At 34.8% G+C, this 26,547-nt stretch overlaps 1 protein-coding gene across 3 annotated transcripts in view; it reads right to left on the minus strand.

Moving 5' to 3' along the window:
* Positions 1-26,547, minus strand: part of LOC118194037 (rap guanine nucleotide exchange factor 2-like) — a 648,324-nt gene that overhangs the window by 351,725 nt on the left and 270,052 nt on the right. The window lies entirely within an intron of this gene.

Consider the following 26,547-nt stretch of genomic DNA (forward strand, 5'->3'; position numbering starts at 1 on the left):
ATATTTTAATTATTTATGTTTATTTGAATTTTACAAGAACGCAAACGCTTTTGTGTGTTCTCAGAAATGAAGATCATTTTCGAATTCATTTTATTTTCGGAGAAAATACTTAGGATAACTAAGGAAACTAGGTTAAACACAAGTTAACAAATGAGGTTTTATAATTCCAGATAAATGCACTCTGACATTATTTTCGAAAACTAAAACTACGCAATCGTATTTAAGGGATATGATTTGCAACACCTGCTGGAAAACACAATAATTATATACCACCCGGACCAAACTGCTGTAAATAATCGCTTACTCACACTGTTGTGAATGAAGTATAGCTCCTCCATTGTTATTTAAAATGCCTCCACACTTGGAGACAGATAACATTTTTTTTATATAAACAAGGCAATAGAAGCGTAGTTTCAGCTTCCCCCCTCCCTTTCCGAACTCTACTCTTTCATTTGCATTTTCGATGATAGCATGCCGAGGGATTTTCCTCGGCCCAAAACTTCTTCCAGCTCCAATCTCTTATAAGTGTCTCAATTTTCTCCACCCTTCATTTCCATTTAGAAAGCGAGCGAGAAGGGGTCACAGATGCCGGTCAACAGTGCTGCACAAACTGGAGCGCAATCCCACGCAATCTGTCTTCTCTGCTTGCCACTGGAAGGAGGGAGGTGTGAGTGAAGTGTGGGTTTACCAACCCCCTCACACTAGCTCTAGATTACCTGCAAGGAATACAGAAGTGGGATCTTTTACCCAGTAAACGAGTTCTGAGCTTTGGAGGTATCTTCATTCACACCACTAGGCTTAACATTTCAGTTAAAAGTATTAAGAAGTGCCCTCACCTACACGGCTGCCGTTAAATACCTTCAAGAACTGTTTTAATAAAGTGACTGCTATTGAAGGAAAGCAGACATAAATGGTTAATTTTTTTGATGGTTTCCAGATATGAAATAGATCACTTGCTGGTTCCCAAGCCTAGAATTGACAAAAACAACTTCTTAATCGCCCTCTTGGCTTGGTGGGAGTGAAGCCGACTGTACTCTACCACCAAACAAACAGAACGACTTCGGATCTTAGAGAAGGTATGGTATTAAGTGCATAGTGTCTTTCAAACATGGAAACACTTCAAGTATTTTCGAGCCAAACATCTTCTCGAATGGTTGGTGGTAGAGAAGGATGCAAGGGAGATGCTCTAATCCGCCCACTAGGGCGTCCTTCATGGAAATTGCGGCGCAACTTACCCTTTCTGGAGGCTGTAAAATCAGTCACCTTTGTGTGGTACGCTCTAGGTAGCATTATTTGTCATAAGATGGCTAAATGATTGGTGGTTTCGGCCATTCCCAACGAATGCTTAAGTAGCAAAGTCTATAATCGTTAGGGTAGGGACGGAATAACCTCTAATAGTAAGGTCACGCTAAAAGCATGAATTTCTAATCAATCGCAGCGCATGTGCGTCTTCTTTTCTTATGCAAGCCGCTTGGACGGATTATATATATATATATATATATATATATATATATATATCTTTTTTAGAAGAAGATTAGAAGAAAATTCATCTATCTCTCTATATATAATGATTTTAATTAAGTTCAGTTAATGTAATTTGACAAGTCAAATTGGCCATTAATAATGGTTGAACGACAACATGCAGCCACGCGGAAGATAAAAATATTTTATTTATTTATTATTTTATTTTATTTGAAATACATTTCTTCTAAATCGTCGAAATTTTCCGTTTAAATTAAACACAAATATCTTTTGCTCTGCCGAGTGGTGACATACTTCTTTTAAGTCTCTGTGTTTTCTAATTAAATTTGAAAATAAACATATTACACTTTGCCGAGTGTCCACAATTTTCTTTTAAATTTCTGAATTTTCTAAATAAATTTGAAATCGCTGAATTTTTCTAATTAAATTTGAAATATAAATAATATCTTACGCTTTGTAGAGGGGCGACATATTGTTTTGTAAACCACTAAGTTTGTTAATCCACATTTTATCTTGTTTGCACAAAATATAAAATGAATGAAAAAAACAATTGAAATTCAAAATTCAGGCTTCGAGGTGCACATGTTATGGTGGAGGACTATATGTGTGTTCGAAATTTAGTTGCTCTCAGAGGAGTCCTTCCCCCCCCCAATGCGAGAAGCATACATATATACAAACAGATGATTCATTATTAAATAGAGATTAACTTTACTTGCTCTTCTAAAGGAAAAGCGCGAGGCTTAGAAATAATAATAATAATAACATAAAAGAATATAGGAGAGCTTAACTAATCAAAATTTTATGATGTTAACGGATGTGTATTTCATCCATGGGACTAAGGAAGCACAGCTTCACCATGGGAAATGGAGTAATTGCTCAAAAGAGGTATTAGGAAATCATTTTTGCATCCGTTTTTAGTAATTGTTCTATTTTAAGCTATGCCCCCGTACATAAAATGCACGTAGGCGAGCTCTGCATTCGCGCAGTGATGTATACTATACCGCTCGGCATTCGCACGGGCAATGACGATTTACGCCATCAGAACGCTTTTACCAATCGCTGGACAACGCCCTATATCACCTTAACGCGTCATTATCGCACACACATTACATTACAAAATCTGCTTTTGTACTCGTATGTCCTTTCTTTGTCATCATTTTCGCCAGATATTTCTGAGTCAAGATGTTATGTGTTGGACGAGCATACGTTACATAATGCATATACTTTGGACAAATACATGTTACTTGAAGAATACTTGCATGATTTACACACGCACAACAACGAATGTACAAGAATATATGTAATGACGCTGTAATGGAATTATCATGTAATGGGGAGACGCGAGACACTAGAAGAAACTTTTCCCAGATATGAGTTCTTTCCATCATTCGTTTAAACCACAGGGTTCTTAACCGAAACATTGTAGCTGGAAGCTATGTCCCACTGCAGTTTCGACAAAAAATTGGTTTCCGTGTAAATGAACCAAGCAGATATCCCCAAAGCCAAGATTCGAGAAAACTTTTCTTTCGTCGCGCAGTCACGGATAGCTTGCAGATCTGATAATGGTTTTACGAATATACCTTCTATAATGAGTATAATATAATTGCTAATAGAATAAAGATGTACTTCTAACTATAAATATTCTACGTCAACCGTCTTATGTTTTCGTCGAAAATGAACGGGAATCAAAAAAGAGTAATAAAACTCAGAAATAAATTCAAGATGAGTTAAATTTCTTAGATAATGCGTGAGCTGTGAAGTAGTGTGATTAAATTTTTCAGCTCAAAAGGAAGTAGTGTGATTAAATTTTGGTGACTGTCTGATGGAAATTCCTAAAATACCTTTTGGGCAAAATAGACACCTCGGCATTTAGATTTCACACATTTTAAGGTGATATTTACATAATTTTACATCTTCAAGTATACTGTCTCTAAGCTTTAAAGGCAGCACCAGTTATTTGTATCTCGATTCATTTTCAGTGAATATGCAAATGTTTTTTAATTTGCCAGTTATAATAGTTTCAGCAAAAATTATATCACTACAAAACTAACTTTTAGCAAAAATAGAAAACCCAGAAACTACGCTTATGTTCATTTCATAAATCAATGAAATTTAAGTTGCAGCAAATAGTCCCGGACAAGTCTTAAAAACATCGCAATCTCATCTAAACGGAAAACGATGGTAAAATTTCAGGACGTTTCGCTTAATTTAATAATATTCGTCATAAAAATCACAAATTCTTGACCATAAAGCATAATTTTAACAGTTATTCCGACAACCGAATAGTGTAATAACTTACTGGTAACGAGATTACACCGAAAGGGGTACTCTGTTTAATCTCACACCAAGCGTAGTTCTGTCAAAAAACTTTTTTTTTACATTTTTCCCTATTTTTAATATTTTAGCTCGCTTGTAAAAGTTATGAGATTTAAATAAAATTTTATTACGCATCTCCAGGGATTCTACGCTATATTTATAATCTCGAAACAGTTTTGGGGGAGGGGACTTTTGTTCCATAAATGTAGAGTCTCTTGTTTCGCCTTTCCAAAACGCATTAGAGAAATTGCATTATTTGCATATGCGCTTTCAAAGGTGCTGTTCTATTCTTAAGTGCTCACTACGATATGAAAATACAATTATGTCACTTCAGAAGCTCACGATTTCATTCTGGTGTCATACTATAGGGCTATACGAAGCAGTACTAAACTCCAAACAGAGATCTGATTTTCCAAACAGTTAAGCCGTATATATAGAGTAAAAGCCGGTTAATGCGATTTCGTTTGTCCATGATAACATTAAATGGTACATTGGCCCATGGTAACATTGCTAGTTATTAAATATTTGGTGACATTAAACAATGATAAATTTATTTTTTGTAGCATTAAACTTTTGGTAACATTAAGGGATTGTAACATTAAACGACGAGAAAAAATATCCTTAAAAACAGCAATACAATTTAACCAATTTAATCTAAATATAAGAAGAATCATATAAATAGGTACTTTCACAGAATTTTAATTAAGAAAAGACAAATATTTGTTAATCAATTGTTCATAATGGCTTTGACACAAAAGTTCATATCTTTAAAATAAAAGTTCATTCATAACATTTTTTGAAAATTATTTAGCCGGTGAAAATTATTTGACCTAATCTTAATACTTGGAGGGCATCTCTCATTCACTGGAAGAGAACCTGCGAATGTAAAATTTAAAATTAGGCTTAGTTTAGCGTAGATGTTTTAGGGATTTTTTTTTTTTTTTTTTTTTTTTTTCCCAACAGCAGAAGAAAATAACATAGCAAAATATTTTTCGTTCCTGGACAAGAAGGACCTTCCTGAACAAGAGAGTGTCTGATCGTTGTCAAAACCAGTAGAGTTATTCAAGGTCTACGCCAAACTTAAGGCTGCTTTTTTGTCTAACATTAAATGATGGGAAACAAGCTATTTGGCTACATAATCCCTTTTAATTTGCGAATTTTTTCTAAACACTTGGTTATTTTTATAACCTATTTGAACCTTATTTGGCGATTTTACTTCAGCTAAAATGGTTATTCTTTAATACTTTGATCATAGTAATATTCGATAACAATATCCGAATGGTAACATTAACCACAATCACATTAAGCTACAATATGTAAAAATTTTGTCATGATACCGTTACTTACGCAGACTGAAACCTTTAAGTACCATGATACCGTTAAGTAAAGTAAAAATACTTTTAGCCGCATGGCTGGCTTCATTCTTTGCACTGCATTTTAGTTGCCCTTTCCTATAACGACAGAAGACATGTCTCCGGATTTGTGAACAAAATCAGAATCGCTGGCGGAGTCTAAACAGGTTGATAAGCATTATCCCCAAGTAGACCAACCGCTCTGTCGGTGGAATAAAGTAAAATTACCGTCAAGTACGCAAACATCTTGAAACGTGCTCAGATTATTAAGGCAGCATGTATATGTATGTGTATGTATACAAGGTGAATCTGAACAAGTGGGCAAAACGTTATGGGTAATAGAAGGCAGCTATATGAGCAATATTGGTCATAAAAAAATGTATGATCAGAACGCAAACGGCGAGCCGCCAGGTGGCATTGTAAATGATACGAAAGGTTCGATCCTCGCACCTAACGACATTTTCTCTACTGTGGATTGCTGGTTATACGAATAGCGACATTTCCAGGGCGATGGATTGGTGGAGGTGGTCCCATAGCTTGGTTACCAAGATTGCCGATCTCTCGTGTTTGGACTTTTTCCTGTGGGGCATATGAAAAGCCTAATACACATGTGCCTCGTTGAAGCCGATATGGATCTAGTCACTAGGATTTGAACCAGATCTAGCCTTTGACCAGACTTCAGTCGAACACCATGCATTTTACAGTCGATATTCAGCTTGGAAACTTATTCTGAGAGTACCTGTACCTGAAGAGAATCTGGAACATGATACCACCCGTCCCTCACCAGGTTAAAGTATCGTTGTGGAGGTGAAGTTGCAGTGGTTTGGATAGGCATTATGTTGGACTGCCGCACAGCCCTGTATGTGTTTGACAAAGGCTTCCTGACTGCTATGAGGTATACAGAGGAGTTCGAGACCTATGCTCGACGTTTCAGGGGCGGAGTTGGTCCTGGGTTCCTTTCAATGGTCAACAACACTTGTCCACATAGGACTCAGCTGATCTATTATTAACTGGAAAGTGAGGGTATTTCGTCGCATGGATTGGCCAGATCTTTTGATCTTAATCCTATAGAGAATGCATGGGACTCTCTTAGGAGGGCTATATAATTTCGCCAGTCCCTTCCGAGAACCATCCCGGAATTGAAAACTGGCTTGCTACAGAAGTGGTATCTATTGCCAAAGGGACTCCTCAGCTGCCTCTTGTCTAGTATGACGTTACGTTGCCCTGTGAGAGGGGACCGTACTCCATATTAGACTCATTTTCAGTTCTATATCACAGCGTGGATTTTGGACATCCCTGGGCTTAGAGCTTTACTGATAATCGTACGTACATAAAACGACTTTTGAATGATACCCCACTTTCTCTGTTGAAAATGTATATTCATATCAAATTTCAATAAAATCAGTCCATTAGTTTTTTAGAAATTTCACATAAAGGGCAAATTCTCTTAACTTTGCACACGAGTCTATTTGGGTTATTTTGTCATGAGCTATTTTGTCGTGTGCTGTTTTGACGTATTACGCACTGCATGGTGTGCAATTATGGCATCTTATGGCATCACCAGAATGCTTTCTTCTTTCCGAAACAATGGAGAAGATGCAGTTACAGTTAGTGAGGAGCGATAACGATTGATGATAACAAATATTTTGGGGCCAAATTTGGAGGACAAGTAGTTCCAACAAGACGTTGCCTCATGTCACACTGTTAGTGCCACTATCGACTTACAAAAAACGTTTGATGAAAAGATAATTTCACGAAATGCAACTGTTACTTAACCTCCAGAAGTGGTAATTTAACTCCTTTAGTTACTTTTTGGGCGGTTATTTAAAAATCACTGGTTTATGCGAATGAATTACAAAGCCTTGAAGCATTAAGAATAAACATTGAATGCTGAATTCATTCTATTAGGTCCGTAGTATGGCATACAGTCATGGAAAACTGAGTTCATCATATTCGCTCGTGTGCGCTACGTCGAGGTGGACGCTTAAATGATGCTTTTATTATAATGTATCTAGTGTGTTTTACACACCGATTCAGATGTTAGATTATACCTAAAAATATATCAGAGAGATAACGATGGGAGAAACTGCTCACCGAAATACGGTAAAATGTTTTCTTTCATTCATGTAAAAGCACACTTTTGCCTCTCAGACTACTTTTAACTATAAATCTACATTATCTAATAATATTTCTTACATGATAAATAGATGCCATTTTTTAATTACCTAATGTGTCAGCGTAGGTTGGAGCCTTTTTTTAAATGGCTGACGGAGCTATATGCCAAAACAAACCGTCACCCGCTAAGTGGATTAAATAAAAGCTCATAATTAATGCATTTCTCCCGGAACTAATTATCTGGCTATAATTCCGCAGTCGACCGTTCTCGCTTTTATTACAAGATTTCACTGAGGTAGCTCGGAATTTTAATTACTTTTCTCACGATTTTTAAGAACTGGGATAAGTAAACGGAGGTAAGAAGCCTTCTATGATTTCACACTGTCAGTTTAGAAAATTTTATTAATATTTCGGAAGGTCTTTCGCGCCATCTTAAGACTCTAATATTTTATTCTTTAACCGCATAAAAAATTGTTTTTAGCTTCGCGCCAAGATTTATGAGTTTTCCAGTTCTCCTTATTTAATTTGGTTCAGTAGTTAAACAATACGATTATTTATCTAGTAAAATAAAGTCTAAAAAAAGAACGTCAATAAAGATATCCTCTTGTGGAAAGTAATGAATTGTAATCGTAGCACTGGTTATAGTTGTGCGTCTACAAACTATATAATTTATGTATATAAAAATTTGTGGTATCTACTTGCGATTAAAGCTGGCAATCTCGTGCAAACTGTATTAAGCTTGAAGAATAATTCTTAAATTGAAAAGCTTATTTTAACATTAGCAAATTGCAGGGCCGGCACTAGGTATTTTACTTTACAGATCCCAAATTCCTCTACCTTCCACCTCCTTTAAATTATAAAACATTTTGCCATTCTTATATTTTGCTGCTCAGGGCTTCTCTAAATTCTATAAATTCTGCCGTCCAGTGCCTCCTCTAAATTATAAAACAGGTACAGATAGAAACGGGTAGGTGAAATAGAAATTCATCATTGGTCGTAGGAGTATAGTTCCAGCAACAGTTTTGAGGGAGAACACCTCCGGGAGGCCGTTCGAAGATCTTCCATTCCTTTCCCTTACTAACAACTTCTCAAGAGGACTTTCGGCTCTCCGTGTATTTTGAGTGCCCGCTTACTGCACAGACAGTTATGCGCTTTAAACATGCATGCCTTCTGCGGAATTCGAACCGGGGCCTTTGGTACGGCAGTCAGCGTCACTAACGATTGGAAAGAAAATTGTTAACCACAGCTTGACTAAATATTGGCGGAGAGGATTGGCCTTTATGAAGCTGTGATATAGAGCATTCGGAATGACAACTCATGCGAAACGAATTATACTCTCTCTACAATGCCAACAGCTGCTAATAACGATATGTAAAGTATACCGCACGACATCCACGGCGGAGCTGCAGATTCTGGCAGATACGCCTCAACTGGATATGGTAGATGAAAGGGAGACTGCGATTACAAACGTTAGCAGATCATCGCTCACGGTGATACCAATATACCTATGGATATGGATCCCACATCCACAGAGGCAAAAAGACCGGAAACACAAGAGAGTGTAACGCCTTGGGGCCACCACATTTGTGACCCGGACGTGATTTAGTACAAATACTGAACATTCTGAATTGTCTGTCAGAGTCTTTGCACATTAAAATCAGCTGATTTGAGCTGAAAGCTCTTTTTTTAATTCAGATCAGTAGTTTTTATGGTTAATAACATCTATTTTTTTTGTACCTATACAGTGTAAGTCTCGAAAAATGCAATTGCTTTTATTAGAAAGCAGCGATACTAAACACGCTACAGGAACATAATATCTTTGTATACGCCGTGTCCACCAAAGTTCTTATCCGACTTTTATTTTCAAAACTGTTGGTCATAAAAGTATACAATTACAAAAATGCTTTAAATGGCGTATTCAAATATTTTAAATTTAAAGAACTCAGCTTTGTAAAATTTATGAAATCTAACTTTTTAAGCGTTTCTTTACTCCCTATAATTATATTTAGGAAAATTAATAAATAAAACACAAAACATTTGACTCGTAAATGACAAAAATTGACAGGGATACAGACAGATGACAGATGTATATTGTATTCAAGTCGGGAATCTCATTCAGGGGCTATACATAAATGAAGAGCAAAATATTTGCTTGCACGTAAAGAAATATAAAATATCAGTTTAGGAAAAGGTTTAAGATATTAAATGATGATTTTCGTGAAAATTATTGTAAAGCATGTTTATCAATATAATTATTTCAAAAAAGAAATCTTATTCACAGAATCTTATAAAATTCGTATTCTAGAAAACACTGGCAGGCTTCAGTGCTGGAAAGCAGCCAATTCGTAATATTATTTGCAATGATTAAAAATGAAAAATATTTCTGAATTTTTCGTATGATTACCAGATTATGATTCTAAAATAATAAAAAACTTTATGGAGAATATCATCAACGTGATTTCAGACTCTTATATATTACTTGTTTGAAAATTCTTTCGGTATGTCAAATGTAACAAAATTATAAATTAAAGACACCAGTCAATCACAAAATATTATAAGTGAAAGACACTGAAGCGGAAAAAATCAACCTCGAATCATTGACATTTTTACTAACCGACCCCTGAATGCAAATGCAATATCACCTTTAAAATAACAAATTTTGAAATTACATATTTCTGTCACTTTTTGTCAAACAGGAGTCAAACATTTGTGCTTTACTGTAATATAAAAATTGTTATTTCAACACGAACATTACGTCCTTGTAATAAGTAAAATAAAGTAACCCCGAAGATCTTCGGGTTTCAGTTTCAACGGAAGTATCCATTTTGACCATTCCGAAATGCGTTATGACTATTTTTTTTTGCGTGAAGTCTTGATCCCATACAAGAAACAATACTCGTGAATGGTTTCAGCAGATTATCAGAAATAAATTTCTTCCCCAAAAGCTTCAGACTCTAATCTTACTATAAACAGAGACAATCTCAAAGCAGTAGAATTCTCATTTTTATTAATAATTTTATACCTATTATTGCTATTGATGTAAGTAGCAGGCACAAAAGTGGCTTATAATCCTAATGATAATAGTTTTACTTTTGTAATATCATTCCAGTGGACCCTAGGGTAGCCATGTTGCTAGGCAACTGCGAGCATTATACTCGTTCTTCTGGAAAGGCTTCGAGGTTAAAGGAGGTCCCTTGCGCTTACAGGAGGAAGGGGACGGTCAAAAACACGAGGGTAAAATTCTAACACGGGCTAATTCCATAACAGAGAAGACATAGAAGACTATTAGACATATAAGACTGTATTTCGAATGTCAAAGACACATCGCGAAGATTTATAAACATATCAGTTTCACATGAAAATTAAAATGTGGTAAACGTTTTAAATATTATTCGTGTTCACAGTTTTCATCTTTCAATCAAAGCTGTTGTAAATTTTGTAACTATTGTATTCATATTTGTTTATAACTTAAAACCCTAGGTATATTTTTCTAGAGTTGCATATTTTTTATTTACTTATCATAACGCATTTTATACTCGATTTTATGCTTATTTATTGCACATTTTATCTAAATTTTATACACTCATTTATTAAGTTTCTAGTTGTTTATTTCATATATCACATAGTAAATCTGTTAATTTTGAGATGACTGACATTTGAATTGTGAAGAAAGTAGAATCAAAGATACAAGCAAAAACCTTCCAATATTTTATCGCCAGCTCGGCGACATTTGATGAATTTCTTCCAGCTTAGTGATATCCTAAAAGTTTTATTAAAAACGCATTTTTAAAATTCTCAAAGCAACTTTTCTCAAATTTTTTAGAAGTGCCTACATCCCGTTCAGTAATCTTATAAACAAGAGGCTGTAAGCTTCAAATGTGGTGAGTGGGTACTCATTTCTTTTTCTGAGTTTTCTGATTAAATTTGAAACATAAATATGTTTCGCTACACCGAGTAGTAAAACATTGCTTTTAAATACTGCATTTGTTAATCAAAATTTTATTAAATTATCACAACATTCAAAATAAACAAAAAACAAATTCAAAATTCGAATTTCGAAGTGAACACGTTCGGGTGGAGAACTATGTGTGTTCAAATTTGATGGCTAAAGGTGAAACTGTTTTACACAGTGCGAGAAATATATATACATACATGCACACATGAATAGCGTTCTTTATATCCCAGAAAGTAAATGAAAAACTTTAAGACTGTGTGGAAAGAAGGGAGCTTATTTATCTATTATTTTCCTGAATTACGAATTTTTCCATAAAACTTAATTATGCATTTGCACTACCTCTATATTATTAAAATTCCAGTCGAGGAATCCGTAAATAACGCATTCATCTTTTACGCTGAATATACGCGGGGAACGTCCTCATTTCCGTGGCAGAAACTGCAATCTGTTTCGCAGAAAAAAGATACTACGTAATTTATTTTTACGCTATTATGAGTTTTGCATCGGAGGTCAGAGGCTTAAATAATGAAGAATCTGTACGTTTGTTCCCTCGCATTAGAGAAAAACATACACGCGCACATTAAGATCCACCAAATTTTAAATATACAGGGTGATTATATTAAAAAAAAAAAAAATCTTCCCCAATACATGGACATCTAAGCAGCCTATCTACTCAACCCACTGAAATGAAATTTTAGATATTGTTATTTTAAAGTATACGCTCGAAATTGTGATGATGTAAAACAATAGAGCTCTCACGTTTAAGGTCACAGTGAAAAAATTTCGAAAATTTTCGAATGGCAGCGCATATGTTCAAGTGCTCGGTATAATATTGCAGAAGTACGTAATTCCAGAATTGCAGCAGCGAAATGTCGAAAATCTCATTACATAGATGCAAGATGTTACTCTTCCACACATCGGCACATGTGTCCGTCAAGTGCTGCGCCAGAACTTTGGACATGGAGTCATCTCTCTCGTTAACTTCCCAGTTTCGTGGCCACCTGATCCCCTGAGCTCATTCAGATGGATTTCTGATTCTGAGGTTATTAAAAATCTAAAATGTACACATCAGATCCACGAGAATTGTCAGATTGAAAGATGCCACAAAACCTGAAGCTATACACATTTCTCCTGCAATGTTACGTTCGTCGTTGTTGCAATGCGCATGCAATCAAAGCTGAGCACGTCGAAAACTTGCATTTCACATGACAGTTTTTTTTCCAGTCTTCTCTCTTCTATTGCCGTTGGTCCTTTGCAGTGCTCTCCTTTGAAATGTTTTACGGTAGCAATTTTCGTCATTTGTGTATCGTTCTGACGCCATTTATGGTTTTTTCATGCGCTGATAAATTGGCCTGGAAAAAAGTGGATGTTGCCATTTTAGAATTTCGAAATTTTTTTCCTATAACCGTGAGAGCTTTATCGTTTTAAATCATCACAATCTCCGCATACCTTCAAATAAAAATATCTGAAATCTCATTTTGATTGGGTGAATCTTAATTTTAGAATTAGAATTTGTTTTTCATTTACTTCGTATTTTGTGGAAACTTTATCATTTCTATTTTTTAACAAATTCGGCGATTTAAAAGCAATGTATTGTCACTCGATAAACAGTAAGATGTTTATGTTTTAAATTTAATCAGAGAACTCAGCTATTTAAAAGAATACGTTTCTTCTCGGGAAAGCGCAAAATATTTATGTTTCAAATTTAATCAGAAAGAGCAGCTATTCAACAGAAATGTGTTGCCATTGCCCGAAATAAAACATTTTTACCTTCATACACTAGTGAGTTGGCATTCAGGAAAATGTAAGACGTTTAATTATCTATTTTCACTGAATTTTTGATGAGCAAATAAGCGATTTAAAAGTAATAAAAGCAGTTCTTCATTTAGATTACTGTTTAATTATTAGCTGGATTTATGAAATAACGTTAAATGAATTCATTAAAATCATTCTATACTTTTTCTTTTCATAATAAATATGACCAATCAAGTGGCTATTTGTACGAAAACAGGAGATTATTTGAAGCGGGCTTGTATTTTAAACTATGATATCAATATAATATTGTTGTGATATGCCCAGCTGCGCTAAAATATCTTCCCCGCAAATTTGGTTTAGGGTTGCCAAAAGGTGGCAACGAAATGCAAGGTTGCCAGATTTGGTGCGAAAACGCCCATTTGGCGACATTTGGATGCAAAATTGACATAGACGGATAGAGTATGCCAAACCACATTTGATATAGTATGCCATAGACGGATAGAGAACATTCTAGAACGAATTATTACCGGTTTGTCCCAAAATATTTTCAAAGGCAGGCCGAAAGCTATATAAAACCTGCCTGAACGCGGAGTAGCAGTGTATCGTCGAGTTTTACCTTGAGCTCCGAGAGCGATCGACCGAGTCGGGAGCTGTACTTTAGTGTTTTACCGTGAAGCTCTCTTCACCGTTATAGCTTGACAGCCTGAAGGCTGTGTTGCTGATTGTTTCAGTGTGTTTGTCTTAGTTTTTCGACGACTGTAAACGTGATTTTGGAACAGTCCTGAGTTATACTGGCTAAATAAACTACGTTTTGATTCTTAATCAAGTGTTGTCATCAATTACTCCAATTCCACAAACCCGTTGGACGCAACACTATAAAACTGGACTAACAACTAACAGATTTATTTCCGACGCCATAGAATTTAAATATGGTAATGCCCTGTATAAGCTTTGCTATACAAGTTTACTGTCTTCAAAAATTCCTGGAGAACAATAATCGTGACCGTTGATACTCCATTGTAAATATTGCAAGGCTCCCTGAGGTAAAGCCCTTCCCCTCGAGGATCATAATATCCCAGAAGTATTTTGAAAACTCGTATTTTCAAAAACACGCTTTCGCAAACAATACCCTTTTTTTTTTTTAAACCTACCTCTCTTTTCAACGGCTTTCAAAAGTTGTAATAGAGTAGTGTGAAACGGCATTTTATTTCCATTCATTTTCATTCGCGAAGAAAGATCGAAGCCATTATTAAAAGAAAAATATCCTTTCGTTTGCTCTTGTTTACGAAAACAGTTTCAGAGATATGACTTCTTTTCTTTTTATTTCTTTCTTTTCTTTATCTCTCTCTCTCTTTTTTTTTTTTTTTTTTGTTTGTTTGATAAATTTAATACCAGTAAACCCTATAGTCTTTCTCAACACCACTGAAGCGAGAATTATGTAATAAAAACATAATTCTCTTGCTCCATTTTTTCGTGTATAGAAATGCCATCTAATACTACTCCAATCTACAAAGAAAAGAACTAGGGGGGGGGGGAAATAATAATAATAATAAAAAAACAAAAACTGCAGCAAATATTTGGAGATAATCTAATTCACGAAAAGGTAAAAAGCAGTTTTGCAAAAAGGCAAATTCAAGTGTTAATCTTTTCCGCAATCGTTAGAGGATTAAGAAAATTAAATATTTTTATATAGTTATTTATTTATCACCATGCCCTTTCCTTAATAACTAGGGCCTAGGTGAATAACACATTTGTCTGGTGATGGCCAGACTCTCTAACCCAGGAATTCACACCACTTTTTTTGCCTTGACACTTTTAAAGGAACGTTTTTTTCTTCATCGACCACCAAACACATTTCTCTATAATAAACAGCATACAACATAACCATAATGAAAGTAATTGCATATAAATAACTTAAAGATAACAATTAAACTAAGAATACGAATGTTTTGAAAAAAAAGGCTTTATTAGATTTAAGTTTTATTATTTTTTGCAATTATTATTATTTTTTTAGTTTTACGAATGTAAAGAAGTTTTCAGAAGAAAAAAAATTGCGGGTTCTAATTGAGCAAAAGTTCGATTTTAATTAATCTGATAGCTGCGTTTCGATGTCTGTGGATTAGTTAGTTGTCTAATTAATTATGGCAAAGCACTTCTAGCAAAATCTGTAATGGAAAAGATGCCTTCATGGAGGCTTTGTAAAAAAAAAAAAAAAAAAAAAAAAAAAAAAAAAAAAAAAAAAAAAACCTTTTGTTTTCTTTAAGGATGAAATGTTTTCAATGCCTTAATAAAATCACATTTCATTTTGTTTTCCCCCATTAATATTGCAAAACAAGCATAATTTGGTTGATGAAAATTGTAGATTATTTTCAACTACATTAAATTGTATAACTTCTTTAGAATTTTAACAGACTAGCGCACAAATTACAGACAGTTTATTGTGAGTTCAACATTGGGCAAGTGGACACGACCACAGATATCTGACTATTCTTCCGGGGTTAGTTAGCGATAGGGTTGGCTGCATGGTGTTCTTCTGTTTATGTCACGTAGATACCGTAAGTAAAAGAAAAACTCTGTCCAAAAGTGCTTCACAAAGGCAAATAACCTTCTTGTAACATGACATAATCAATTAATGAACTAAAATATCAAACAGTTTAGAGCCTTATTCTTATATCGTGAACGGAAAATGGAAGAGAAACTCATGCAATTCTATTACTGATCCAATCAAACGCTTTACACCGTAATAACCCTCTCAAATAAAATGATAATTTAAAGATTTCAAAAGAGAAAATCAAAAGAAATATTAATAAAAAACGAGCCATTGCATTATTGTACAAGTGTCATAGGACAAAATATTTTAATTTATTGGTTAAAATTTATAAAATCTTCTCTGACTGCAAATCTATTCTGCCTTCCCCCATCCTTGATTTTTTTAATAGTGGTTATAAGTTATTTTTCGCTTCTTCCAGCATGTCTTCTATGAGTAACGGTAGTACACTCGGAACCTGGACTTCGAGAAGTCCAGGTTCGAGTTCCGTCGAAACAGTGCACATTTTTCACAAACTTGCTTTAAAAAAAAATTCTCTACAAGAGGCGCCCAAACTAAAAGGCGGTCGACGATAATTCATCACCACAATAAGATTTAGCGATTGGGTCCCCTAATTCCCAGTTGCCCTTTAAAAACGGGGTGTATATAAGGCATTTTCTCCATTCCTCCAGCGCGTCTTTGTAGTGTAATGGCAGCATACTCGATGCGTGTTTGAGAAATCAGGTTTGAGCCCCGGCGGGGGCATTGCACATTTTTCACATTTCCAGCATTTGAAAACCTAACGACTCTATATGGTATTCGCGAAACCACGGTTCAGAAATTACGGTGAAATTTTTTTAATTTCATCAATAAGCTCAAAATGGTGACCACGAAGCGGCGATTTTAACGACAAAAATAAGAAAACGTCCTGACGAAGAATTCGGAAATTAGGGAGCATTTGTTAAATTTTTGACCGGAAACTGACTTACAATAAAAGCACTGTCAGCAAGTACATTGTCTTGAGGGAACATCCGTGAGTCCTTTTACCACAATTCAGATCGTTTTCAACGATTTATTTTACGCAAACGTTGCCAATTATATTCTTTGTTAATAGCAAAATCAGTAGACAAACAAGATTATATTCTTCCCACCCTAACGTCACTTACTTACACAAGTAGAAAACTAGAAGTCGGTGACGTCATATAAGAGCAAACCTTGTAGCAAGATCAGCCCTCGAGGATCGACGGAGGTGATCGTCTTACGTGCTCGTTAGGATCTGTACCTAGGCAATCTTGCCACCGGTGAACATAATCAGTCTTCACAGAACTAGAACCATCGATCATTCGGTGGTAAGCTCAGGCTCGGCAGGGACCGTACTAGTATTGGTCTTATTTGCTTCTTCTTTGTGGAGACGCTACAAATTTGATGGTTACGGCTGTCCTCAGGAAAATGCCCTCGTCGGTGGACTCCAGGAGTTTGATAAAAATTTTGATTACCTGCTTATGGTGACCAGTAACCTTGAAAGATAACCAGAGTCTGGTTACCTTGAAACTGCGTATTCATACTTGCCTTTGCCATCTTCCACCTGTGGGCGCTGAGGAGATCGTTTTCTAGGTGACCAGTTTGGCGGGACGATTTGCCTTTGACTTGTGATTCGGTTTGCCGTCTTGGGATTGGGCACCCCGAGGCGGTGGCATTGCATGTCACGTTATTTTTACTTCCAGAAGTGAGGAAGCAGTCAACGATTTCTGTTTGCAACTTCAACGAGACTTTGCTGTTTTTTTCTTCTCGGGTCGATCGATAAGATCGCAGCCCTTGGATCACTTCTGGTGAGCTAATCTTGTAAGAGAAACTCAATATAAGCTCAGGTCTGGAACAGCATTCTCTAGCGTTATGTAGCAAGATCAGTAGACAAACAAAGTTAGGCTCTTCCAAACGAAGACATAATAGGAGTAGTTGAATCAAAATCGTAAAAACAACCTTGTATTTAGCCTAAGTATAATGAAACATTCAATCGATTTCGAGGGCAGCTAAAGGTCCCTCCTCATCAGAAGAAAGTAATACCTAGAAAGAAGAAAATAAAGGAGAAGAAGTCTCAGAAACACGTGGTCCTTATCAGCACTGCACGTGGTTATAACTGGATTTTTAACCAGAGTTGCAGTGGCCGCCTACTTTTACTGAGCCAGGCTATCTGATCAAGCATAAAGGACAAGAAAAATTAGCGAAGTTAAAATAGGGAGCGAGGGGCAAAAGCACCTTCACGCTCAAAATCTGAACTTCAAATAATGGAAAGCAACCACTGAACGGATTTTTATACCCTCTGGTAGTACCAAACGCGAGGAGGTAACGCCATCTATCGGCAAAAATAACTGAATTAAGATAGTAGAATTTTAAAGGCATTAGGAAGGACTGGATTGGACTTCAAATCATTAACTAAACCTGCTAAATCTTTGTGAATGTGAAAAGCCTCAAGGAAATTCAATTCACCTATGGAAGAAGCCTTTTGGATAATTTTTGCAGTCAAAATTATGGTTAAATGTCCAACTATGATACGCTATTGAAGACTTGTTAATTTCGCCTTTTCTGACATAAGATTCATGTTCCTTGATACGAAACTTCAACGCTCTTTTTGTTTCGCCAATATATCTTAAACCACACTGACACGATATACTATAAATTCCCCAAGAATTCAAGACAGAAACGCAATCTTTTAGAATCGAAGGGTGAATTTTATTAATAGGGGAGAAACCGACTTGAAAATTGAATTGCTGGAGAATCCGTGCAATTTTATAGCTAACAAAAGGATAAAATGGAAGCACGACAAGGTCATTAATATTATTTCTAACAGTGGAATGTCTTCTTTGATGGGAATCTGAAAATTTTTTAACGGCTCAATAATTATGGGAGAAAATCCACGGTCAATCGCAACTGCTCTCAAATAATTAAGTTCATTGGTAAGCAAAGATTCCGAGGAACAAACTTTAAGCGTGCGGAATACATAATAGTAAAAAGAAGCGATTTTTTGCTTAACAGGGTGGCATGACTCGGCAATGGGGTGGTAAACAAACTGCAAAGGGTTTACGGTACACAGTGGTGCTAAAATCAGTTTCATTGCGGATTATAAGAATATCAAGGGAGGGAATTGTTGGATTCAATTTCAAGAATGAATTGGATGGCTGGATCAATTGAATTCATAATCGATATAATCTCGGATAAATCCTCTTTATAACCGTCAAAAAGTGCGAAAGTGTCGTCAACATACCGAATCCAAAGACGAAAAGATAGTTTATAAAATAATTTCATCTCAAAATAGTGCATATAAATGTCAGCAAGTACCGGACTGAGAGGATTACCCATAGACAATCCTTCAACTTGACGAAAATATGCATTTTGGAAAACAAAGTGGGGTTGACTTAGAGAAACTTTAGTAAGCGAAACCAACTCATTAATTTCAGTATGTGTGAAGTGAAATTCCCGAAGCCTAGTTTTAAGACAATTTAGTGCTCCTTCGACCGGAACATTAGTAAACAGTGATTTGACATCAAATGAAACCATAATGGAACGATGTGGAGAAATATTTTTAAGTTTATCAATGACTTCAACAGAATTTTTTACAGTGTGAATATTGTTAGCAAGTAGAGGAGAAAATCTGGAAACTAAATATTTGGCCAAAGGATATGAAGCAGTACCTATGTTGGAAACAATTGGTCGAAAAGGAATACCGGTTTTTGTGGACTTTTGGAAGAGCAGAAAGCCTAGCGCAATCAGTAATAGGTGGAATAAGTGATTTCTTCAACTGAGTTGGCAGAATGTGGGAAGATTTAATAGCACTTTTAAAGTTCGTGAGGTCCGAAGTTGAAGGATCTTTAGGGATCGAGCAGTATGGGCCTTCATTTATCAGTTTAGAGACTCCAGTAATATATGTGTGTTTGTCCATAACAACGATCTGTCCGCCCTTATCAGCTTTAGAGATAATGATATTAGTATCAGAGTGAATTTCACGTAAGATCTCATTTTCCTTTTTGCTAAGATTCGAACCCAAAGATTTGTTGTTAAAATTAATGTTATGAGTAATTAGGTGGCGGATTGTATCCTTCTGCGTTTCCGAAATTTTGGAGAATTTAAAGGCTTTCTCTATAGGGGCGATGATTTGAGGAATTGAAGGTTAGATGTCTTTGAAAAGTTGAAATTATATTTTAATACTTTTAACTGATCCTCCGAAAGATTCCTATTGGAGATATTAACGATGGGGTTAACGTTTACAGTGAGAAGATCAGCTAGACAGGTGAGACTATCCAACTGGTGTGCGAGTTTAAGGAATTTAGAAATAAGCACATTTTTATGCCGTTGACAAACGGTATCGGTTCTAGACCAGGATGTATGTTCAAATGAGGAAAAATTTTTCAGTTGAATTATCCATTTTTAAATGGAGGTAATATAATTCAAATTCAATTTTAGATAAACGTTTGCGCGTGTCCCTTATAATATGACGAAGAAGTCCCAATTTGAATTTATGCAAAATTTTTGAAACGTGAACGGAAGCTTTAAGGTTACATTTCACATGCATAAATTTGGGAATGATATTTTGATGTTTGCATTTAAGTAGAAACTGTAGATGATTCAAGAATTTCGTACGCTTAAGGCGTAACTTACAAAATCGGTTCCTGTTAGTGGACATATTGTGAAAAGGGTACAAGCAAGAAACAAGTGAACAAAAGAAATATAATTCCGAAAGTCCAAACAAGTAATTACTTATAACATGAAAAAACACCAATAAATAATGAAGACAATTTTCATCAACATATGACAAAAACATTCCAAAAGGAGAGAAACATCCAATAGCCACGTGGAAAGAAACAACGAAAGTCAAAATCGTGCACGTGGTAAACCGATAAAAAGTAGAATTTCCTCGAAAATGCTGGTTGATAGCATAAACCAAATCCGAAAAACTAATAGCCACGTGGAAAGAAGTAAATAAAATGGTGCACGTGGTAAAACAATAAACAGTAAAATATTCTCGAAAATGCCGGTTGATAGCACAAACTAGACTAGAAGAGAAACACGCTAATGTGACAATCAAAATCGTAAAAACAACCTTGTATTTAGCGTAAGTATAATGAAACACCCAATCGATTTCGAGGGCAGCTAAAGGTCCCTCCTCATCAGGAGAAAGTAATACCTAGAAAGAAGAAAATAAAGGAGAAGGAGTCTCAGAAACACGTGGTCCTTATCAGCACTGCACGTGGTTATAACTGGATATTCTTAAATTCCGCAATGAAACTGATTTTACCACCACTGTGTACCGTAAACCCTTTGCAGTTTGTTTACCACCCCATGCCAAGTCATGCCACCCTGTTAAGCAAAAAATCGCTTCTTTTTACTATTATGTATTCCGCGCGCTTAGTTTGTTCCTCTGAATCTTTGCTTACCAATGAACTTAATTATTTGAGAGCAGTTGCGATTGACCGTGGATTTTCTCCCGTGATTATTGATAAAGCCGTTAAAAAATTTTCAGATTCCCATCAAAGAAGACATTCCACTGTTAGAAATAATATTAATGACTTTGTCGTGCTTCCATTTTATCTTTCTGTTAGCTATAAAATTGCACGAATGTTCCAGCAATTCAATTTTCAAGTCGGTTTCTCCCCTATTAATAAAATTCACCCTTCGATTCTAAAAGATTGCGTTTCTGTCTTGAATTCTTGGGGAATTTATAGTATATCGTGTCAGTGTGGTTTAAGATATATTGGCGAAACAAAAAGAGCGTTGAAGTTTCGTATCAAGGAACATGAATCTTATGTCAGAAAAGGCGAAATTAACAAGTCTTCAATAGCGTATCATAGTTGGACATTTAACCATAATTTTGACTGCGAAAATTATCCAAAAGGCTTCTTCCATAGGTGAATTGGATTTCCTTGGGGCTTTTCACATTCACAAAGATTTAGCAGGTTTAGTTAATGATTTGAAGTCCAATCCAGTCCTTCCTAATACCTTTAAAATTCTACTATCTTAATTCAGTTATTTTTGCCGATAGATGGCGTTACCTCCTCGCGTTTGGTACTACCAGAGGGTATAAAAATTCGTTCAGTGGTTGCTTCTCTTCTTCCCCTTATATCCGTTTTCTCATCTGAGTTGTATGTCAAGAGCCCTTGGGCTTTAATTCTGGAACTTGCAACATTGCTCTTCGCAATAGCTCGGTCAATTATAGAGTCTAAGTCTAAGCTTTCCATTATTTGAAGTTCAGATTTTGAGCGTGAAGGTGCATTAGCCCCTCGCTCCCTATTTTAACTTCGCTAATTTTTCTTGTCCTTTATGCTTGATCAGATAGCCTGGCTCAGTAAAAGTAGGTGGCCAGTGCAACTCTGATTAAAAATCCAGTTATAACCATGTGCAGTGCTGATCAGGACCACGTGTTTCTGAGACTCCTTCTCCTTTATTTTCTTCTTTCTAGGTATTACTTTCTCCTGATGAGGAGGGACCTTTAGCTGCCCTCGAAATCGATTGAGTGTTTCATTATACTTACGCTAAATACAAGGTTGTTTTTACGATTTTGATTGTCACATTAGCGTGTTTCTGTTCTAGTCTAGGAGTAGTTGCTTTTGAGCAGACTAAGAGTCAACGATGCCAGACAAACCTTGTAGTAAAGTAACGTTGGTTAATATTTTCCACAGATGGTAGTATTGTTGCTTCTAAAGCAGAACTTTGATTGCTGCACCACACTACTTTACTGAGGAAAACAGTCCAAATTGCCTTTATTTTTGATCGATTTTTGTGTGGTCTTTTTGCCTTGTTTCGCCTTTTGAGCAACATTCATTTGCTTGTTGAGATGCTTCTGTATAAAAAATGTAGATTCGTATTTTATAGCTCATGATAGTGTGTTTTAAGAATGACTCGGCTTGTGAAAGTATTTCTTGGGCTGTTTGAACACATTATTCTTTTCAGAAATAAAATCCAATGCTTTCGTAAAACAGTTTCACGAGCAATGCCGTAAGCCCAAATGATTTTCAGAATTGCTTGACAAGATCGAAATAATACAGTAACTTACTGCATTGAGATCATGCATTGACATGGTAGATCCATTATGAAACTATTATCGCTATTCACCAAATTCCTAATTTGGTCGAAGTGTTTATCATTAGCTGAAGAAGATGGTCTAACATATAGTGGTCCATCTTTGAAGCGTTATCTGACTTTCTTAATAAAAAGTTGATAGCACTAAAAAAAATTTGATAAAGTTTTTACAAAGGCTTTCTGCAACATTTCAAACTTATCTGTAACAGATATTCCATTAAGAAAGAAAAATTTAATACATCTTATTTGTGCAGTTTCTTTCACTATTTTGAGAAATAGTTAAAGTAAATATTCTTTATTGATTAACAGAGATTCATTTTCTGCCCATTATCTGCCTTCCTAAAACATTTTACACTACTCAACTCCAAAACTCTTGTTTTTGATAAAATGTTGTCCTCGAAGCCTTTTTGCAACGTTTCAAACTTTTTTGTGTAACAGAAATTTCACAAGGAAAGCAAAATTTAATAATGTTCTTTGTTCAGTTTTCTTCGCCACTTTGAAAAATCATCAAAGTAACATTCAAAAGAATGTTGATTAACGGTGGTTAATTTTCTGCGAATTGTCTGCTTTCCTTAAAAATGTCATGCCACTCAAAAACCCTTTTATTTGATAAAGTGTTGTCCTCAAAGGCATTTTGGATCATTTCAGAAGTTTTTGTAACAGAAATTCCACAATGGAAACAAAATAAAATGTATGTTTTTTTTCAATTTCCTTCGCCATTTTGAGAAATCGCCAAAGCAAGCATTCTTTACTGATTTAATACAAATTTGTTAGCAGACCATAAAAGAAAATAAAATACAGATTGTTGCCAGATGTCGACAAAAGACGCTACAATATCAAAAAGACTTAGCAAGCTATTTCTCGATAATGTTTATTTTAAATCTTTCCCAATATAGAGATTTCACTGAAAACTGTAAATAACATGCAATATTACAATCCTTACAAAATTCAAGAAGTAATAGAAGAAGGTTAAATAAACTTCAAAAACGTTGAAGCTGAAACCACGAACAGTGGTCACCATAAACCATTGAAGTGTCATTTCTCTCTGCACATCTTTAACTGAACTATCACGTAAAGCCGGTAATTGGATTTTCAACGAAGTACACCGTCTTTTAGAAAACCAATAGTTTGGAAGCATCATCTACTATTGGGCGAAGAGTGTGTTTAAACTCCCCGATGCTGAAAGCAGATTATGAAAATTTAAAGATTTTTCAGCTTAATTAACCGGATGAAATGGAATCAATTAAGGTCTGAAAAAATGGGCTCTATCCTTCATTTATCAAGCACAAGAACTGTTAGGAAACTGGGATCTAGGCTGTCGTAAGTTGCCCAAGCGATTTTTTTAAAAATCTATCACCCTGCATCATGTCAAGAAGATGTTACGAACAGGTTGAATTTTAATTATCTAAGATTCGCTATGATTTACGCATTAAGTTAAGGATATAAAAGGGGGGGGGGGGTTAAAGCAGCATTAAAATCGACTCATGTTTAAATTCGCTGCGGCAGTTTTGTTCGAAGATACTCGTGAAAATATTTTTTTAATTTATGATGCAAACTGTATTTTTTTTCGCTCTGTTACATATAACCAAGTAGAACACTCTGAAAAAATTTTTATCTTTTTATTAATATAATTAATTTCGTAGTTTATGAAGCTTTTTATTTCTATTCTTTTTTTTTTAATTATTGTAACAAGAAAACCTTTTTTCTTCCCTTTTTCACGGACTTTTATCATATTACGAAATTTTTTTATATTTAAACAAAAAATGTTCAGCATTCTACACGCTTCCAAAACAAAAGGTGAAGTTAAACTAAGAAATAGCAACGACTGCTTTATTTGAGAAAAGAACATGATAACACATCCCCCCCCCAAAAAAAAAATTATTGATTTTAGTCTTCGAACTTCGATTCGGTCAACCCATAAAAGCTATTCTGTCGTCTTTTGAAATCCACAACAATTTTTATTCCTATGGAACCTTACTTTCACAGAAAAGTAAATGTTAAAAGTGCTCTGGAAATATATAATTGTTGCGGAAAGTTTATGCAAAAATGAAAAGAAAATTTATTTACGAAGCCGGGTCAAAAATGAGGCAGGTGAATAAGGAATCAAATTAGCTATAAAATTTTAGAAATGCATTTAATTTAACAATTAAATTATGATACTTAATTTTCAGTTCTTAAACATATTGAGAAATATCAATTTAAAATAAAACGTTCAAATCAATAAAAAAGGCGGTATAATCTTGAGCACTTGTGCAATTTTTATTTACTCTGGTTACCAAATCTAATCAAAAATTTAGTTAATTATGAAAGATTTAGTACTTAAAATGTGACTAAAATCATTATAACTTATTTTGTATAATTTTTAATTGATTGTTATTACTTTATATTCATACAAAATTTAAAGTTATGTAAGCTATCGAATGATAAATCATTCCAATAGGTTGAGCTTAATAGCTTTTTTAAGGAAAATAGTTAAAAATTTTACACAATTTAATACTGCAAGACAAAGAAAATAAAAATTTGAATATACATAAAGCCATAGCTTTTTCAGTAATTCTGATAGCTAAAGCAAAATCAGATGTTTTGAAGATAATTCGAAAACGCAGCTTAGCTCAATCATGCCTTAATTCGGAAGCTGTGTTGAAAATACTTTTAATATCCCCAATTACTATTGTGTGGGTGAAAGAAACTTCAGTAGACTTAAAATTATTCAAAAAAAGTTAATATCTTTTTTTCCCTAGAAAGCTTTCATCGCTAATTTGTTTATCAAATTCGATTTAAATAATAAAATAGATTTTCTAAAAATGATTTTACATCTTTAAAACAAGAAGCATTAGATTATGAAAGAAAACTTGAATATTAATGCAACACCTTTATTATTTTAGTGTTACTTGCTGTGTACCAAAAAAGGCACTTTTCAGTGTTTTTATTTGAAAATTATAAATTATTTCACGTATTAGTTTTACGAAAATATAAAGTTATGATTACAAATATTACAAAAGTTTACGGTATGATATAATATTTTAAACGTTATTGACTTTAAAAGCATAAGTAAACAGTAAATTTGATTGTATATAGGGTCGCATATTTACTTCTTTGTCTCAGATGAAAAAATAGGGAGACAGGGTAAATAATTTTATTTGTGAAAATATCAGATTAAGTTGTTTCATGTTGACTCTGATATACAGAATTCTCAGCGTAGTTACATGGATTCTCAAGATCCCACGGAACACTGTCGAAAGACACGGGTTTACTTAAGCATAAATAAATTTGTGGTTTAATTAAAATTTCAAAAATTCAATAAAACTTTTCAGGTTTTCCCTCTGTTACATGGCAAACGTGGGAGCTGTTGAGAAACAGAAAGAAATCTGTTGAGGAAGTTTCTTCTGAAAATACCTACATAATAGCAACAGATGATGGTGACATAAATGGAGAGCCCTACAATGCACGCGAGTGTACTGCAACCAAACAAAGCCCCATTATATTGGTGCAACAGATGTGGACCCATTGTATGTCCCAGTGCTTCACTGGCGAGCCTCTTGAAGGAAAAAATACTAAATGTATAGTATAATACAACAAACTTTGTTCACAGAAGCCCCTGGAGAGCATTCAAGAAAAGTAAAAAAAAAAAAAAAAAAAAAAAAAACATTGCACTTACAGATAGATTTTTAGCTAGAGTATTCAGGAAAATTAGCAGAATGATAAATACACTTAAATTGCATCAATTACATAGATTATTAAAATAAAACTGCACCGATGGTGAATTTCAAGTTCATTGGTCACCAATGACATACAGTTTCAAAGTCAGCAATGTACGGCGGTGACATTAATTTCCAAAATGAGAAGCGCAGGAGTCCTACTAAAGGCCGTCAAGAATGATAAAAAATGAAATAAATAAAATAATAAATGATGAATGATAAAATTAAGTAAGAAGTAAAAAAAAGAAAAGAATTTTTTTCCTTTCCTTTTCCTTT

The sequence above is a fragment of the Stegodyphus dumicola genome, chromosome 4, assembly GCF_044657685.1.
Source record: "Stegodyphus dumicola isolate Sdum_Otavi_A_Nest chromosome 4, ASM4465768v1".
NCBI classification, from domain to species: Eukaryota; Metazoa; Arthropoda; class Arachnida; order Araneae; family Eresidae; genus Stegodyphus; species Stegodyphus dumicola.